Source organism: Triticum urartu, chromosome 3A (genome assembly GCF_056163025.1).
Source record: "Triticum urartu cultivar PI428250 chromosome 3A, HENAU_Tu73, whole genome shotgun sequence".
NCBI lineage: Eukaryota > Viridiplantae > Streptophyta > Magnoliopsida > Poales > Poaceae > Triticum > Triticum urartu.
The window spans coordinates 26,163,522-26,182,634 of NC_141875.1; the positions used below are offsets into that span (position 1 = coordinate 26,163,522).

The 19,113-nt window shown below is 42.7% G+C and overlaps 1 long non-coding RNA gene across 1 annotated transcript; it reads right to left on the reverse strand.

Annotated features, from left to right (window-relative positions):
- Positions 1 to 3,513: 3,513 nt before the first annotated feature.
- LOC147978099 (uncharacterized) lies at positions 3,514 to 4,049 on the reverse strand. The gene is made up of 3 exons (XR_015599534.1): positions 3,935 to 4,049; positions 3,770 to 3,827; positions 3,514 to 3,684 (listed from the first exon to the last, which is right to left on the reverse strand). It is a non-coding gene; the product is annotated as an uncharacterized LOC147978099 (long non-coding RNA).
- Between the last annotated feature and the right edge of the window lie 15,064 nt (positions 4,050 to 19,113).

Here is a 19,113-nt window from a genome sequence, read left to right on the forward strand (position 1 = left end):
CTTTGCGCCGTAACCATGGAAAATCTTTATCATTTAACAGGATGCTCGGGTCAATATTCACTGTGAATGGAGCAATTTCATCAAACTTTTCATAATCTCCTGACATGTCTGTCTTGTCATCCACTCCCACGATGTTTCTCTTCCCGGAAAGAACTATGTGCCGCTTTGGCTCATCGTACGATGCATTCGCTTCCTTATCTTTTCTTTTTCTCGGCTTGGTAGACATGTCCTTCACATAGAAAACATGTGCCACATCATTGGCTAGGACGAATGGTTCGTCTGCATACGCAAGATTGTTGAGATCCACTGTTGTCATTCCGTATTGCGGGTCTTCCGTTACCTCGCCTCGTGTCATATTGACCCATTTGCACCGAAACAAAGGGACCTTCAAACCACGTCGATAGTCAAGTTCCCATATGTCATGTATATAACCATAATATGTTTCCTTTCCCGTCTTGGTTTCTGCATCAAAGCGGACACCACTGTTTTGGTTGGTGCTCTTCTTATCTTGGGCGATCGTGTAAAATGTATTACCATTTATCTCGTACCCTTTGAAAGTCATTATATTCGAAGATGGTAACTGGGACAGCAAGTACATGTCATCTTCAATAGAGGGGTCATGCATAGTACGTGTCTGCAACCAGCTGGCGAAACTCCTGGTTTGTTCACGTGTAATCCAATCATCAGACCGCTCCGGGTGTTTGGAGCGTAGCAAATTCTTGTTTTCATCCATATACGGAGCCACCAAGGCGGAATTCTGTAGAACTGTGTAGTGTGCTTTAGTGAGAGAATGTCCGTCCATACATATTATTTGTTCCCCTCCTAGTGTGCCTTTTCCATCCAGTCTGCGCTTACGCCGCGATTCAGGAACGCCAATCAGCTTAAGGTCAGGAATAAAGTCAATACAAAAATCAATGACCTCCTCATTTTCATGGCCCTTGGAGATGCTTCCTTCTGGCCTATCACAGTTATGAACATATTTCTTTAAGACTCCCATGAACCTCTCAAAGGGGAACATATTGTGTAGAAATACAGGACCCAAAACGTTAATATCTTCGCATAGGTGAACTAGGACGTGCGTCATGATGTTGAAGAAGGATGGTGGGAACACTAACTTGAAACTGACAAGACATTGCACCAAATCATTCTCTAACCTTGGTATGATTTCTGAATCGATTACCTTCTGAGAGATTGCATTGAGGAATGCACATAGCTTCACAATGGCTAATCGAACGTTTTCTGGTAGAAGCCCCCTCAATGCAACAGGAAGCAGTTGCGTCATAATCACGTGGCAGTCATGAGACTTTAGGTTCTGGAACTTTTTCTCTGCCATGTTTATTATTCCCTTTATATTCGACGAGAAGCCAGACGGTACCTTAATACTGAGCAGGCATTCAAAGAAGATTTCCTTCTCTTCTTTGGTAAGAGCGTAGCTTGCATGACCCTGATGTATGCTGTCTTTTCCGTGCATACGTTTCTGGTCCTCCCGTGCCTCAGGTGTATCTTTTGTCTTCCCATACACGCCCAAGAAGCCAAGCAGGGTCACACAAAGATTCTTCATCACGTGCATTATGTCGATTGCGGAGCGAACCTCTAGGTCTTTCCAATAGGGCATGTCCCAAAATATAGATTTCTTCTTCCACATGGGTGCGCGTCCGTCAGTGTCATTCGGAACAGGTTGTCCACCAGGACCCTTTCCAAAGACCACCTTCAAATCATTGACCATATCATGTACATCAGCACCAGTACGGTGGCGAGGCTTCGTCCGGTGATCCGCCTCACCTTTGAAATGCTTGCCTTTCTTTCTTACGGGATGCCTGCTCGGAAGAAATCGACGATGTCCCAAGTACACATTCTTCTTACAATTAGCCAAATATATACTGTCGGTATCGTCCAAACAGTGCGTGCATGCGCGGTATCCCTTGTTTGTCTGTCCTGAAAGGTTATTGAGAGCAGGTCAATCATTGATGGTCACGAACAGCAATGCCTTTAGGTCAAATTCTTCCCCCATGTGCTCATCCCACGCACGTACACCTGTTCCATTCCACAGTTGTAAGAGTTCTTCAACTAATGGCCTTAGGTACACATCAATGTCGTTGCCGGGTTGCTTAGGGCCTTGGATGAGCACTTGCATCATAATGAACTTCCGCTTCATGCACAACCAAGGAGGAAGGTTATACAAACATAGAGTCACAGGCCAGGTGCTATGGTTGCTGCTCTACTCCCCAAAAGGATTAATGCCATCTGCGCTTAGACCAAACCATACGTTCCTTGCGTCTTCTGCAAACTCCTTCCCGTACTTTCTTTCGATTTTTCTCCACTGCGACCCGTCAGCGGGTACTCTCAACTTTCCGTCTTTCTTACGGTCTTCTCTATGCCATCGCATCGCCTTGGCATGCTCTTTGTTTTGGAACAAACGTTTCAACCGTGGTATTATAGGAGCATACCACATCACCTTGGCAGGAATCTTCTTCCTGGGGCGCTCGCCCTCGACATCACCAGGGTCATCGCGGCTCATCTTATAGCGCAATGCACCGCATCCCGGGCAAGCGTTCAAATCCTCGTACTCACCGCGGTAGAGGATGCAATCATTAGGGCATGCATGTATCTTCTGCACCTCTAACCCTAGAGGGCAGACAGCCTTCTTTGCTTCGTATGTACTCTCGGGTAATTCGTTGTCCTTTGGAAGCATATTCTTTATCATTAGCAGCAACTTTCCAAATCCCTTCTCAGATACACCATTCTCTGCCTTCCATTGTAGCAATTCCAGTGTGGTGCCCAGCTTTTTCTTGTCACCTCGCAATTCGGGTACAACAATTTTTTGTGATCCTCTAACATGCGTTGCAACTTCTTTTTCTCCAAATCACTTGCGCAGTTTCTCTTTGCATCGGCAATGGCCCGACCTAGATCATCAACGGGCTCATCCGATGCCTCTTCTTCAGCTTTTTCCCGCATTGTCGGCTCAGCTTCTTCCCTCATTGTTGTATCGTCGTATTCAGTGAACCCATGGCCAGGATAGATATCGTCGTCCTCTTCTTCTTCATTGTCTTCCATCATAACCCCTCTTTCTCCATGCTTGGTCCAAACCTTATAGTGGGGCATGAAACCGGACTCAAACAGGTGCACGTGAATGGTTCTTGACGTAGAGTAATTGTGACCATTCTTACAACCATCATATGGACAAGGCATAAAACCATCCGCCCGCTTGTTTGCCTTAGCCGCAAGCAGAAAAATATACACGCCATTAATGAACTCGGGAGAGCATCGGTCATTGTACATTCATTGCCGGCTCATCTTCAATACACAACACCGAAAAAACCAAATTAATACAATACATAAACTTCATACAACACTTAAATGCAACAAACAAATCACTCTCTAGCTAAAGAATTTAAATGAAACAACAAATGTGATCAAGATCGCAACTAACGTAACAATTGATCCAACAGAATAATGATACCAAGCCTCACTATGAATGGCATATTTTCTAATCTTTCTAATCTTCAAGCGCATTTTCTCCATCTTAATCTTGTGATCATCGACGACATCGGCTACATGCAACTCCAATTCCATCTTCTCCCCCTCAATTCTTTTCAATTTTTCTTTCAAATCCTCGTTTTCTCTTTCAACTAAATTTAACCTCTCGACAATAGGGTCGGTTGGAATTTCTGGTTCAACTACCTCCTACATACAAATATCTATGTCAGCTTGATGGGCATAATTTGTCATAAACACGAAATGCAACAAATAGTTCTAAAAAAGAATATACCACATCCGAATCATAACAAGGGCGAGGGCCGACGGGGACGGATATCAAAACCATGGCACTATGTATAACAAACAACGTACGGGTAAGATAATTATACGAGTAACTATATATCCAAATCAGACAAACATCAATTTTTATATAAAATTTCATGAACAAGAGGCTCACCACAAGGTGGTGCCGGCGACGGGACGGTGCGGGCGATCGACGGTGGTTACGACGGAGATTTAGAAGGCACTAAGTAAACCACACCTACATATGCAAACTAAGTGTTATTTTGACCTCAATTTGCATACAAATCAAATACTACCACATATAATCCTCCCAAATTACTAAACCCACAATTAATCACTATATAAACCAATGCAAGAGCTAATCTAGCAATGAGAGATGAAAGGACAAAGATGCTAACCTTTGTGATCATTTGAATGGATGGGGGCCTGCAAATCTTGACAAATTTGGGGAAAATTTTGTGATGAACTCGAGAGGAAGAAGGGAAGAACAGAGGAGAGGGAGAGGGGAAAGGGGGAAAAACAAAGTGCTGGTGGACGAAGGGTTTATATAGGACGACCTTTAGTACCGGTTCGTGGCACGAACCGGTACTAAAGGTGCTGGAGGGCCCCCACTCTGACAACATCCTGCCATAACTCTCATTAGTACCGGTTCGTGGCACGAACCGGTGCTAAAGGTTCGCCACGAACCGGTACTAAAGAGCTCCTCCCGCCTAGCCATTGGAACCGGCACTAATGGACACATTAGTGCCGGTTCTGTTACAAACCGGGACTAATGTGTCACACATTTGACCCTTTTTCTACTAGTGTACAGACGCTTTCTAGCAGAGCAAGGAGACGAAATTAAGAGATTGCACCGTTGAGCAGACGATTTCACATGAAAAAGATAGATAAAAGAAGAGCATCTATCTATACAGTTACTAAGCTCCCTTGAAATAAGCTCTCCTAGTGAATCCAGGGTGTGAAAAGTGCATGGGCCCTAGGTGACAGTGGGTGAGACATGTCGGTGGGCAGCTTGGTCCCTTGCGTGTCCAGTTTTCTTGTGTACATGTGCAGTTCGCTAGCTGGTCCCTTGCATGTCGGTTCGTCTAGCCAAGAAAGAAAAAGACCGTTACCACACCCAGCCAATAAAAGACTCTCAATGAGCAAAACTGATTGAACAGAGAAAATGTTAGGTATAAATTAGGATATGTCTATTATATTAATAACTAAAATGTATTAATTAACGACTCATCATTCGAGTGACCAATCCTAAGTAGTGATGTCCCTTTTCTTTTAACATTTATAACTGCCATCTCTTGGAGGCAGCTTCTCCCTATGTATAGATACCTTTTCTATCAATGGAATTAGAGAGGGCAGTTCTCCCCCCCCCCCCCCCTCTCTCTCTCTTACTTGCATTTTTCAGATATATATTATTTTACTTTTGTTTAAATTTCCTTTTTCTTTTCTTTTTTGCTGCTATTCACGAATATTTCTTTTCAAAACAAGTGTGAACATTTTTAAACATCTTTTTAAATTTCATGAAAATTTCTCAAATACATGGATGTTTATTATTAGATAAATGAATACTTTTTAGATTTGATAAATGCGTACTTTTTAGATTGTATTGACTTTTGAAATGTGTGCACACATTGTAAGAGTACACGAACACGGTTTGTATCTTTTTATAGAGATCAACGCGGTTTGCAACTATATAAGCATGTTTCCAATGCACGAACATTTTTAGCATGGACACTTTTCAAAATTGAACACTTGTTTTAAATTAATGACCATTTATTCCAAATGTGCGAACATATCATGAGAATACTTTATAAAATGTCATGAATATATTTCAAAACGTACAAGCTTATTTTTGAAAACTAGATGAACATTTTTTAGAGTTCGTGGACATTTTCTAAAATACCATTTGAAACTACTTACACATTTACTAAGGGATCGGCCCAATATATAAAATAGCGGGTGGGCCGTGCCATTGTGCTCTATAAGATTCCTATGCTCGGTGCTAATACGCTATGCGCCGCAGGCGTTAGGGGGGGGGGGGGGGTGGGTGTATTGGATGGCACGATCAATTATCACTGTGGTCAGCGCTTTTGTGAATTTCCTTGAAAATACTTGTATGTATGTAAGTATCGTTGTCTTTCCCCTTGCGTTTAAACTATGCCTCCAACAAAAGTCAAGGACGACTCCATCGCAAGGAAAAACACCGAGCCTTGCATACTTAAGGCCCGTAACCCAGCAACCAATCATGGTGCATCCACAAAAAAAGTAGAACCCATAAAAAAAGAACGGCGCAGCAAAGCGCGCGACAACTTCTAGTACAATGTATGGCTTACCCAAATGGCGATTGCACAAGTTGCTACTGTATGCAGCAGCAAAGCTGCAAAGCAACAAGAAAGTCGCTCCCCGCACTCACCCAATTTCCTACTCCAAGAAATGATGCACAATCTTTCAAGAATGACTCAAGTCTCCGAGTTGAAGAAACAGAGAAACATCAATAAAGTGATGAAGGCAAAATATGGCAGAAGGAAAATATATTATCTTTTCCAGTTCAAAGAAACATCAATGAAGTGATGGATCGCCACGAGCAGAGCTCGGCGAGAAAGAACTTCCCTGACTCAAAAGACGAGGCTGCACCACCACCGGGAAAGTTTGACATCAAAAAAATAAGGTGTCATAACCGCTGCAAAGGGTACTCATTTCCAAAGAAGGCGATGATGAAGGCATGATGTTAATGTGCGAACTGGTGGACAAGGAGACTTAAACAAATGGGTAAATTGTCATGTTTGCGGAATTTTTTTGTCATCATACAGGAACATGTGTCAATGCTACAGACTAACACCAGGTGAAGACGTGTCGTCAAATGTCCATGACACAATGTGTGATGATGTAGTTACGCGAGTAGAGGATGAAGATGCGGCATCAGAAGACCACGACATGAGGCGGATTGGTATAATCGCGTCTGAAAATCATGGCATGCGGTGAGCTGAGTCGCTCGAGAAAGATGAGCGCAATACGAATGCAACGCGTGGCAGTCAGGCAAGGAGTGCTGACGTGGCGCATCACACCATCCAGTCTAGCCACCCGGCGCTCTTGGATTGCATGCAGCTGAGGTGTGTCACGAGCTCCTAGCAGCCAGGGTCCCTCGTTAACAGGAAAGCTGCCAAATCCATTGATTAGATAGGAGAATTACATACGAAAGTCCCAAGTAGGACGCACCCAGCAGACCCTAGCGCAAGAGAGAAACAACAAAAGGAGAAAGAAGAGAACAAAATTATATGTTACAAAGCCTGTTCAGCCGGGATCAAAAGTAGCAGCAGCTCTAGCTAGGTTCCACATGGTGATTTCATATCTCAAAAATCGCTTCAAGCCATTGGAATTTATTTCAGCAAGCTGGAAGACCCGTCTATTGCGTTCGCTCAATATTTCCCAAGAAATTAGCAAGAGAGGAGAGATGACTCCTTTTCTCTTGTCACTTTGTGAGTAGCAGCACCGGACCAGCATGCGCGCAGCCAGTCATTGAGGAAATTCAGATCATCTCATTGATCTTCTCGAAGCGAAGGACAGCCTGTCTTCTCGGCCCAAATTCCTATGCTTTATTGCATAAGAATGTGTAAGGATGTTTCGAGGCTTCGGCGACAGACAGGACAAAAATAATCGTTTGTCTAGCCGTGACGCGTTATTGCATCAGCCGTGAGGATTCCACCAAGAGCAGCCGTCCACAAAAAGAGGCGACATTTTCCAGAAGCCCGGCCGCTCCAAATGGCGTCTCAGCCGCCCCATAGAATTGTAAGCGATATACCGAGCGGGCGGTAATCTCCAATGAATAGCATCTGCCTGATCAGGGTTTAGCACAACATCGGCGAATTTTTAGGCGAGTTGGATGAGCTCTGGCAGCATGTCCTGGGATAGCCCTGTAGCGAGATCAAGCAACCAGTGCTCATTGTTTAGTGCCTCCTGAACCGATATGTTATTCGAGACCTTTTACAGTACATCATATGAATATGGGCTATTTATTTTTTTTGCTTGAATGGCCCAGATGAGGCAATGCAACAGCATATTTTTTGTAGTATATTTTGTGGCCAAGGACATTTCCGGTATACCAATGTTCATCGAATCCGCAAGGCTAGGCTGTCCTCCTCAGCGGATGGCCTGGCCATTTGGTGTGGCCAAGGACATTTCCGGTATACCAATGTTCATTCGGCGACGCGGGAGTCTTTTGTGAAAAATAATTGGTGACGCCAGATGCTCGCCATCGACAGCGGCTGTGCTAGCCGGCAGTCCTCCTCAGCGGATGGCCTGGCCATTTGGTGTTGCCCTCAAACCTACGGGACGTGAAGCGGCTCGCCAAGGCAGACGAATGGCAACCCGTCGCTCCGGCCGCATGCCCCGTCGCCGAGGTGCCGCATGCCCCGTCGCCGAGGTGGTGTTCCTATGTGTTTGCAGCGACGGGGCATAGAGGAATGATAGATGAATTGAGATGAGATAGATGGAATTGTGATTAATTACATTATTTCCTTAATATTTACCTAATAATAAAGCACGGACACACCCGTCACGACATTTTTGCAAAAAAAACCCTGCTATTTTCTGTATTCAACCCGCAGTCCTCACTTAAGTCACTGCCCGAACAGTTATTTTACATGTTTTCGAAAACACCACTGAGCTAATAGATAATTCATCCACGAATCATATTTAAATCAAACAAATGCTTTTCTAAATTATCCATATCTTTTAAACTGTAACTCCTATTTTAACATGTTATATATGAAATTTGATTAGAAAAATATTTAGAATAGGAATATGATGTTATTTTTATCCGTTAAATATTTTTTGAAAGATATTTAGGTTAAACAAATACATTTTTTAATTATTCGTAACCGTAACTTCGATTTGAATATGTTATATATGAAATTTGATTAGAAAAATGTGTAGAATATGAATATGATGTTGTTTTTACATGTTAAATATTTTTAAAATATTATTTTATTTTCAAAGCAAACTTATAATCTATAGCACACAATCCGTTTTTCTTTCGTACCAACGGCGATCCGGATTGCAAATAAACACCCACTAAAACCATATAGGAAAAAGAAAACATCGTTAACTACACGTGCATACCTCTGAAAAATGTCCCAGAGGAAAATAACAGATTTCTCGTCCCAAGATTGAGAGAGAGAGAGAGAGAGAGAGAGAGAGAGAGAGAGAGAGAGAGGAAGGAGAGACGCCTTAGGATTAACAACATTCAAATATGTTTTGGTTTGTGTGAACACTGAAGCCACCGCCGACGAGGGTGAGAAATAGGATAAGAGGCAACACAAATATGATGCCTCGCTGAAATAAAAATGATGGACCTATTGTTTTTGTCTTGAGTGATGGTTGTTAGGTTAAGAGCGTGTGTTATTTTTTCTCCCGTTGTAACGCATGGACTCTTTTGCTAGCGTGTGATTAATTCCCTAACAATTAATTACTGAAATGTCCTACGACAACAAAAATCTGATATTAATACTGTCCATTGGATCAGTTATATACTACCCACTATTTTCGGTAGTATGATATACCGTAAAAACTCTCTATTCCTGATGGAAGTCGCATATAGCGAAGGTTCAATTCCCTTGGGAACCAGCCCCTTAAGCCATTTGTGGTGCCAGAACTTAGCGGTTGCCCAGTCCCCAAGCGAGATATCCGTGGCTGCGTTGAAGAGTTCGCAGTCCACATCATCGCAGGGGAGGTTAGAGCATACCCATGGCCTATTGGGCTCTCTCCATGCGAGCGACTTCCATGCACGCCCAAAGTTGAGGAGGTCTAGGACACCTAGACCACCCAGGCATCTCGGCCGGCACAGTGTGGCCCGTTGTACCCTACAATGGCCGCCGTTGCAGGTTCCTTCACCTCGCCATAACCAAGCACGGCAACATTGTATAATTCTTTTTAGCGCCCAGGCCGGCAGGTTTGTGAATAGTTTGCATATGGGAAAGTAGTGACTGAACCCAGCTCACTGCACCCACGCTACACCCACGCAAAAAAACATACCAAAACATTTCAAAAAAATCTGAAACTTTGTGTAATGATCATCAATAAATGTTAGAGAGGCTTGCCAAGTTTGGTGGTCAAATGACATACAGTGAGAACTATACAAGAAACAAAATTACAAATTTTGGTCAAACAGTGCACATACATTTTGAGTAATTTAGTTTTTTTGTATAGAGCACCTCAGATGTCATTTGACCATCAAATTTTGCAAGACTCTAACATTTGTTGATGATCATTCCCATAAAATTTCAGATTTAAAAAAATGTTTTTGGTATGTTTTTTTTGTGTGGGTGTAGTAGGGGTGCACCGAGTTGGGGTGCAGAAAAACCACTCTCTTTGCATAAAGCTAGAGAGAGCTTTTTTTTGAGCAAGAAGCTAGAGAGAGCTAGCATGACAGTTTTGAGCAGAGTTAGCCTTCCTCCTTTAGGGTGGAGTACCCAGCACGCCACCATGTGAAGGCCTAGTTGAAGGGCTAGAGAGCCCAGCAAGCAGCAGGCATGTGGCTCTAGGAAGCCAGGAAGGCGGCCCATATCCAGGAGGAGAGCGAAGCTCAACTTTGGCAAGTCCACGAGCAAGTGTGTTGTATCCAACAGCCCAGGAGACGACACAGCAATCACCTACATGTTTCTCAAAGAAAAAAGTCGATTTTACTACCCTGAATAAAGTTGGCGATTCACATTACCCCCTCATCTATTTTTATGTTCCTTTCACCCCCTAAACAAACACATGCCGGACGAAAGACCCCCTGGGTGAATTGTCACCACTTGCTGCTGATGTGGCATTGGTCAATGGTGGTTTTGACCTGCGGGTGGGCCTCCCTTGTCATGTGCAACTGAGATTGACGGGTGGGGCCTAGAGGAGGCAAGCCCACCTGGCAGGTCTTATCTCCTTCATCTATCGCTCGCCCGCGGGACAAAGAGGAGCTCGGGCACTCGTCTCGGTGGCACATACCACCCCCGGCGGAGCTACGACCATCCGAGTGACCCCTATGATGCGACGCGTCCTCCCATCCGGTTCATGATGTCTAGGAACAACAGGAGCCACGGCGGGATCGGGCAGGGCGGTTGGCGGCGTCGGCAGATGATGGGCATGGCCGCATCAGCAGAGGCCAAGGGAGGGATGGGGAGATGGCTGGACGACAGAGACGGTGTGGCATCGGAGCATGCCAGTGCACTGGTTGTCATGTTCGACTGCAGCAGCAGGCGGCGGAGCATGGACACGCAGGGAGAGGTCCTCGGGGGCGTGTGGCTCCAAATGGACTAGCCTGTCAGCTTTAGGGGAGCGCCATGGTGACTGGGAACCAGAAGAGGAGAATCAGGTGTCACTGGAGGATGAGATCAAGGAGGCGGCGCTCGATGTCGGGGGCGGGAAAGAAGACATGGCAAGGGCAATTTACAGCGATTCAAACTAATTCCTTTGGCATGAATGTGTATTAGATCAAGGTGAAGCTCTCAGACAAGGTTTCACATCGAGGAGGAGGCACTGGACGCGCGGACAAATAACTACAGCGGGCACCAGAGCTTGGCCATGCAGGAAGAGGTCCTTGGGGACGCGCTGCTCCAGATGGAGGGGATGATTAGCTTCAGGGGAGCACGATGGTGCTCGGGAAGATGAGGAGGAGATTCGGGGGTCACCGGACGAAGATATCGAGGTGGCAGTGGTCGATGCCTGAGGCAGGGAAGAAGACATGGGAGACGGTGATTTGCGGCGACCAGAAGAAATTCATTTTCCAGGAATGTATAGCTGAGCGAGGTGAACCTCTTGGACAAGATTTCAACATGAGGACGAGGCGCTAGCCGCGCAGACGAAGAACGGCAACACCATCAGCATGAACTGAGCGCCGGCTCCGTTCTTCACCTGACCACAGGGCCCCGTTGGTCAACAAACCATTTTGACAATGTCCACGTCAGCAAACCACCCAAGAAAATCCGCCCAAGATTATTTTTAAACGGTACTGGATAGATCAGGGGGTTAAGTGAACCAAAAAAGTTCAAGGGGTTATGCGAACAACCCATTTTCTTCAAGGGAGTAAAATGGACTTTTTTCTTTCTCAAAAAGAAAAAGAAAAATCAGTCACTGTAACACCCACGATGCGGCTATATCTCCCACGTATCGAGGCTAGACTTAGAGGCATAACCTCATGGTGGTTTAGTCGCAAGTGGGCTAATCTTCACACAATCCCATGTACTGAATAAGAAAGGGATAAAGAGTTGGCTTACAATCGCCACTTCACACAAATGACAAATTAAACATACATCATCCAGAGTACAATCAACCTCCGACTACGGAACAAAAATAAAAGAAGACAACCCCACATGTTAGACCCCCGATCGTCCCAACTGGGCTCCACTACTGGTCACTCGGAAAAGACGTATAACAACGATCAAGATCTTCATCGAGCTCCCACTTGAGCTCGGTCGCGTCAGCTGCACTGGTATCATCGGCACCTGCAACTATTTGGAAGTATCCGTGAGTCACGAAGACTCAGCAATCTCACACCCGCGAGATCAAGACTATTTAAGCTTATGGGTAGGATAAGGTAATGACGTGGAGCTGCAACAAGCGCTAAGCAAAATATGATGGCTAACATACGCAAATAAGAGTGAGAAGAGAAGCAACGCAATGGTCGAGAAGTTAGAAATGATCAAGAAGTGATCATGAAACTACTTACGTTCAAGCATAACACAAGACCGTGTTCACTCCCCGAACTCCGCCGAAAAGACACCATCACGGCTACACACGAGGTTGATTCATTTTAATTAAGTTAAGTGTCAAGTTCTCTACAACTGGATATTTATAAATTCCCATCTGCCACATAACCACGAGCATGGCTCTCGAAAGTTTATACCCTGCAGTGGTGTCCCAATTTAGCCCATCACAAGCTCTCATGGTCAACGAAGGATATTCCTTCTCTCGGGAAGACCCGATCAGTCTCGGAATCCCGGTAACAAGACATTTCGACAATGGTAAAACAAGACCAGCAAAGCTGATAACCCACAAGTATAGGGGATCACAACAGTTTTCGATATGTAAGAGTGTCGAACCCAACGAGGAGCTAAAGGCAGAACAAATATTCCCTCAAGTTCTATCAACCACCGATAGAACTCTACGCACGCTTGATGTTTGCTTTACCTAGAACAAGTATGAAACTAGAGGTACTTTGTAGGTGTTGTTGGATAGGTTTGCAATACAATAAAGATTACGTAAACAAAAAGCAGGGGCTGTTTGGGTAAAGACACAACTAAGTTAGTTTTAGTAAAGAGCTTTTTGTTACGAGAAAGTTATTTGTCCCTAGGCAATCTATAACTAGACCGGTAATCATTATTGCAATTTTATATGAGGGAGAGGCATAAGCTAACATACTTTCTCTACTTGGATCATATGCGCTTATGATTGGAACTCTAGCAAGCATTCGCAACTACTAAAGATCATTAAGGTAAATCCCAACCATAGCATTAAAGCATCAAGTCCTCTTTATCCCATACGCAACAACCCCCTTACTCGGGTTTGTGTTTCAGTCACTCATGCAACCCACTATAAGAGAATCATGAACGTATTGCAACACCCTACAGCGGGGATCCGTCACGCTTGTGCGACACGGAGAGCACCATAGGACAGCACCAATAATAAAACATGCAACTCAAACCAATCTTGATCATCAAATAGCCCATAGGACAAAACAGATCTACTCAAACATCATAGGATAGCCATACATCATTGGGAAATAATGTATAGCGTTGAGCACCATGTTTAAGTAGAGATTACAGCGGGTAAGAGAGAGGTTACACCGCTGCATAGAGGGGGGAAGAGTTGGTGATGATGGCGGTGAAGTTGTTGGTGAAGATTGCGGTGATGATGATGGCCACGGTAGCGTTCCGGCGCCACCGGAAGAGAAGGGGAGAGGGGGCCCCTTCGTCTTCTTCTTCCTTGACCTCCTCCCTAGATGGGAGAAGGGTTTCCCCTCTGGTCCTTGGCCTCCATGGTGTGGGAGGGACGAGATCACCAATGAGATTGGATCTGTCTCTCTGTCTCTCTCTCTGTTTCTACGTTCTCAGATTCTACCCTTTCATCGTTTCTTATATTTCCGGAGATCCGTAACTCCGATTGGGCTGAAGTTTTAACACGATCTCTATCCAGATATTAGCTTTCTTGCAGCGAAAGAAGGGCATCAACCGCCTTACGGGGTGGCCACGAGGGTCTGGGGCGCGCTCAGGGGGTGGGGCGTGCCCCCCTGCCTTGTGCCTCCCTCGGGCACCGTCTCGCGTGGATTTTTCTTCCCAAAAATCATATATATTCCAAAAAAAACTCTGTCAATTTTTATCCCATTTGGACTTCATTTGAGATGGATATTCCGCGAAACAAAAAACATGCAATAAACAGGAACTGGCACTGGGCACTCGATCAATATGTTAGTCCCAAAAATAGTATAAAAAGTTGCCAAAAGTATATGAAAGTTGTAGAATATTGGCATGGAACAATAAAAAATTATAGATACGACGGAGACGTATCAGCATCCCCAAGCTTAATTCATGCCCGCCCTCGAGTAGGTAAATGATAAAAAAGATAATTTTTGATGTGGAATACTACCTAGCATAATCTTGATCACATATCTAATCATGGCATAAATATTAAGATACGAGTGATTCAAAGCAATAGTCTATCATTTGACTTAAAAACAATAATACTTCAAGCCTACTAATAAAGCAATCATGTCTTTTCAAAATAACATGGCCAAAGACAGTTATCCCTACAAAATCATATAGTCTGGCTATGCTCCATCTTCACCATGCAAAATATTCACATCATGCACAACCCTGATGACAAGCCAAGCAATTGTTTCATACTTTTGATGTTCTCAAACCTTTTCAACTTTCACGCAATACATGAGCGTGAGCCATGGACATAGCACTATAGGTGGAATAAAATGGTGGTTGTGGAGAAGACAAAAAGGAGAAGATAGTCTCACATCAACTAGGCGTATCAACGGGCTATGGAGATGCCCATCAATAGATATCAATGTGAGTGAGTAGGGATTGCCATGCAACAGATGCACTACGAGCTATAAGTGTATGAAAGCTCAAACTGGAAACTAAGTGGGTGTGCATCCAACTTGCTTGCTCATGAATACCTCGGGCATTTTAGGAAGCCCATCATCGGAATATACAAGCCAAGTTCTATAATGAAAATTACCACTAGTATATGAAAGTGATAACTCAAGAGACTCTCTATATGAAGAACATGGTGCTACTCTGAAGCACAAGTGTGGTAAAAGGATAGTAACATTGTCCCTTCTCTCTTTTTCTTTCATTTTTTTGTTTATTTTGGGCCTTCTCTTTTTTGGCCTTTCTCTTTTTTTTCGTCCGGAGTCTCATCCCGACTTGTGGGGGAACCATAGTCTCCATCATCCTTTCCTCACTGGGACAATGCTCTAATAATGATGATCATAACACTTTTATTTACTTACAACTCATTATTACAACTCGATGCTAGAACAAAGATATGACTCTATATGAATGCCTCCGGTGGTGTACCGTGATGTGCAATGATCTAGCGTAGCAATGACATCAAAAACGGACAAGCCATGAAAACATCACGCTAGCTATCTTACTATCATGCAAAGCAATATGACAATGAATGTTCAAGTCATGTATATGATGATGATGGAAGTTGCATGGCAATATATCTCGGAATGGCTATGGAAATGCCATGATAGGTAGGTATGGTGGTTGTTTTGAGGAAGGTATATGGTGGGTTTAAGGTACCAGCGAAAGTTGCGCGATACTAGAGAGGCTAGCAATGGTGTAAGGGTGAGAGTGCGTATAATCCATGGACTCAACATTAGTCTTTAAGAACTCACATACTTATTGCAAAAATCTATTAGTCATTGAAACAAAGTACTACGTGCATGCTCCTAGGGGGATAGATTGGTAGGAAAAGACCATCGCTTATACCCGACCGCCACTCATAAGGAAGACAATCAATAAATAAATCATGCTCCGACTTCATTACATAACAGTTCACCATACGTGCATGCTACGGGAATCACAAACCTCAACACAAGTATTTCTACTAATCCACAACTACCCACTAGCATGACTCTAATATCACCACCTTTATATCGCAAAACTACTGCAAGGAATCAAACATATCATATTCAGTGATCTACAAGTTTTATGTAGGATTTTATGACTAACCATGTGAATGACCAATTCCTGTCATCTCTCTAAATAAATATAAGTGAAGCAAGAGAGTTTAAATCTTTCTACAAAATATATGCCCACGCTCTAACAAATATAAGTGAAGCAAAAGAACATTCTATAAATGGCGGTTCTCTATGTAAAGAGAAACATGCAATCCAAACTTCAAATGATATAAGTGAAGCACATGAAGCATTCTATAAAGCCATACTCAAAACATATAAGTGAAGTGCAATGAGCATTCTATAAATCAACCAAGTGCTATCTCATACCAGCATGGTGCATCAAAGAAAAGTGAAAACTAAATGCAAAAGACGCTCCAAGATTGCACATATCGCATGAACGAAACGAATTCGAAAACATCCCGATACTTGTTGAAGAAAGAGGGGATGCCTTCCGGGGCATCCCCAAGCTTAGACGCTTAAGTCTCCTTGAATATTTACTTGGGGTGCCTCGGGCATCCACAATATTGAGCTCTTGCCTCTCCTCCTTCTTCTCACATCGAGACCTTCTCGATCAGCGAACACTTCATCCACACAAAACTTCAACAGAAAACTCGGTAAGATCCGTTAATATAATAAAGCAAATCACTACTCTAAGTAATGTTGCAAACCAATTCATATTTTGTTTTTGCATTATAGCTACTGTAATATAACTTTTCCATTGCTTAATCCACTGATATAAATTGAAAGTTTCATCAAAACAAGCAAACTATGCATCAAAAACAGAATCTGTCTAAAACAGAACAGTCTGTAATAATATGAACATTCACCATACATATGTTACTTGAAAAATTCTGCCAAAATTAGGAAAAATAAAAAAAATTGTATATAAAGACAGTGAAAAAGAAACAGAACCATTTGACGTTCCAGTAGAAAATGTAAAATCGCGCACTACGGCCAAAGTTTCTATCCTGCACCGTACAAACCAACAAGCAAAGTAAACATCCTAAAGGCAAATCTTGGCACATTATTTTTACTTTTAAACCTTATAAAAGAACACAACATAAATAAATGACTCTCTAAAACTTCCGGGTTATCTCCCTGACAGCGCTTTCTTTAAAGCCATTAAGCTAGGCATATAGTTCTCGAGTAATGGATCCACTCGGATCCCAAGGTATATCAAAGCCAATTTTAATTAACAATGATTTATAATTTAATAGTGAGCACAAAGTAACATATATCATGCAACAACGAAGTCTAACTCTCTTCCTATGCATCGGCATGTCATAAAAGAACAATTCATGCACACATAGTAAAGGCCAATGCATAGTATAAACAGTTTCTTGCAATTTTATCGTATTGGAAACATAGAGAGGTGGATATATAGTTTCTCTCTCATAATAATTGCAAGTAGGAGCAGCAAGCACATACATATTATATTCATCAAAATCATCATGTGTAATAGTAAAACGCAACCCATCAATATAATCCTTAATAAGTGCAAACTTCTCCGATATAGTGTAGTCGGGAGAATTCAAAAAGATAATAGGACTATCATGCGTGGGTACAATAGCAACAATTTCATGTTTAACATAAGGAACTATAGCAAGTTCATCTCCATAATCATAATTTATATTGGCATCTTGGCCACAAGCATCATCAAAAAGGGATATTTCAAGAGAATCAATGGGATCATAACAGTCATCATAGCAATCATCCTTCGGTAAGCACGAAGGGAAATTAAACAATGTATGAGTTGAAGAGTTACTCTCATTAGAAGGTGGGCACGGGTAGCTAATCCGCTCTTCCTCGTTTTGTTCTTCGCTCTCCTCGTCATCTTTTTTATCCAATGAGCTCACAGTTTCATCAATTTCTTCTTCCATAGACTCCTGCAAAATATTAGTCTCTTCTTTGACAACGGTGGAGTCCTCAATATATGGTTTAACATAGGCATTAGAAGCATAATTATCATAACAATATTCAAGTATGGCAATATTTTCAGACTTGTAAAGAGTAGCATCATACTTTTCAATCAAAGAAGCAATTTCATAAGCACCCTTATAAGCAACAAATTCTTCAATTTGTTGAACATCATAGTAATTATAAACACCCTTAGCATAAGAAGATACGATTCCATTGCCACTAAACAAACATTGGTAGGGAAGATGTTTCTTAGGGTATCCAGAACAACAAGTATAATCATATATTTCGCATAAATTCCAAGCATAGCATTGCAAACGATGAATTTGATCCAGTAAACGTTTCCCTTTTTAAGATATGTGGTGTCGCACATAACAAGCATGCTCATCTAAAGATTTGCCCTCAACTAAGCTAGTTGGGGTTTCAGCACGAGCACATAGGGATCGAAGATGATCCAAGTAATAAGCTTCAGGAGTGTGATAGATTTTGAGTGGTTATTCAACCATTGGTTCAGTAGGTACAACTAAGTTTTTTGGTATTTTGCGTTTCCTACCCATAACTAAAGATAAAAAACAACTAAGAACACTAAATAAAAATTACTTGGTGATAAAGCAAACAAGCACACACGAGAATATTCACCCCACGCTATTGCTCCCCGGCAACGGCGCCAGAAAAAGGTCTTGATAACCCACAAGTATAGCGGATCGCAACAGTTTTCGATCAGTAAGAGTGTCGAACCCAACGAGGGGCTAAAGGCAGAACAAATATTCCCTCAAGTTCTATCGACCACCGATACAACTCTACGCACGCTTGATGTTCGCTTTACCTAGAACAAGTATGAAACTAGAAGTACTTTGTAGGTGTTGTTGGATAGGTTTGCAAGATAATAAAGATTACATAAATAAAAAGTAGGGGCTGTTTATGTAAAGACACAACTAAGTTAGTTTTAGTAAAGAGCTTTTTGTTACGAGAAATTTATTTGTCCCTAGGCAATCGATAACTAGAGCAGTAATCATTATTGCAATTTTATATGAGGGACAGGCATAAGCTAACATACTTTCTCTAATTGGATCATATGCACTTATGATTGGAACTCTAGAAAGCATCCGCAACTACTAAAGATCATTAAGGTAAAACAAAACCATAGCATTAAAGCATCAAGTCCTCTTTATCCCATACGCAACAACCCTCTTACTCGGGTTTGTGTTTCAGTCACTCACGCAACCCACTATAAGAGAATCATGAAC